Source organism: Trypanosoma equiperdum (genome assembly GCF_001457755.1).
Source record: "Trypanosoma equiperdum strain OVI genome assembly, contig: ctg_825, whole genome shotgun sequence".
Taxonomy (NCBI): Eukaryota; Euglenozoa; class Kinetoplastea; order Trypanosomatida; family Trypanosomatidae; genus Trypanosoma; species Trypanosoma equiperdum.
In genome coordinates this window covers 8,845-10,390 of record NW_027124782.1, presented here as the reverse complement: position 1 = coordinate 10,390, position 1,546 = coordinate 8,845, and positions in this window count along the sequence as shown.

Sequence of the window (1,546 nt, the reverse complement as noted above, 5' to 3'; positions counted from 1 at the left end):
GCAAAAAATACATAGTTGATTCGGGAAAACGATATTCTTAAGACAAATCTATATCGATACGCATCTGTTCTCGCCCCTGATTTGGTAGTTAAGTAGAGTGCCCGTCGCAGATAGTACAGTGATCGATCCCCGAAGGCAGCGAGTATTTAGCTTACACTAAGGATGGATATGCCTCAACGTGGCGCCAGGATCCAGTACGGGAAGAGAAATCGACTCGGAAGACAAATGTTCCATCCAAAAGGCGGCCGCAACACCGGATATAGTGCGGCCGCTCCGTGGGGAGAGCCATTACTTAGTGTTCCACGGTCCAGTACCCTGCTCAGGTGTGGAAAACAAAAATCCTTGATACAACTTCCCTCCGGGAGGCAGATGGATATGGTAAACATGGCTCAGGCGCAACATGGGGAGGATCGAATGGGAGTCAAATGGAGACCGCCCCCCTAGACACACGCACATGCTATCGCCAGCCCGTGGGTATCAATTCTCCAAAAAAAAAAATGGGTTTTAGTGGGTAAAAACGCCGGTCTCCAGCGTTGAGTCCCACACTACCATGTCCTCCTCGTGTGTTGTGCATAAATGCATATCCTCCTCACCCTCGATTGGACCGACTGCATGGTCCTGACGGCTGCGCGAGGAAAAATCAAAAAAAATCTTCCGTAGTTGACTATTTCGAATATCCCATATCTGTCTTGTGATGCTTTTAAAAAGTTCGCATCAGCTCGTAGTCAATAGCCTGTCGTCATCGTGTCTCAGAGTCAGTTGTGGTACTATACAAGCTGCTTTCACCAAGATTCGGGGAAAATTTAGCGTTTGTCGCGGGATTTCCGTTGCTGTCCGGCATTTTGTCAACAGTCCCTGATTTATAGCGTCCACCACCTGGGTAAAAAAATTAGCTTCTTAAATTGGTGTTTACTTGTTGTTCTGTTTAGGTGCGGCTGATTTTGACTCTGCTCATGGTTAATACTTTGACTGCGCAAGTGTTTTTAAATTTTATATTGTTTTTGGAATCTTTTGCTAGGTTTGAGCATGATCGTTGGCTTCTGTGGTCTCTGATAGCAAAGTCCTTCTAAGGGCGGGGACAATTGCACGTTGAGACAAATTATACGACCCTTATTAGCTGGTTTCTCTCTTATAATTTTATTCGTAATCACAAAAGTGCTTCGAGTTGAAATAGTGCACTCATCAAAGAGTTCTTGAGAGCACATTGGTATTGGCATCATAACATACCTTCCACTTATACTACTATTTTGGGATAAATGTCGCCGTCCCTATTTTCCCCACAATGTACTCTTTCTCGTCCTCACTCTCTACCTCAACTTCATAATCTCCCTCGCTTTGATCATGCCCATATTCACATTTGTGTTTGAAACTGAGAATATTACATCTCTTTCTCTATCGTTCTCTCTGCATTACTTTAATATTATTCCTCATATTCTCTCGTTTCCTCCAAATTACTGTTACTAGTAACACTTTTTTCATTATACCATTTCGTTGCCTTAAGTGCTTTCAATTAGTCTCTTAATCAAAGCTGAATTTCTCCTCTTAT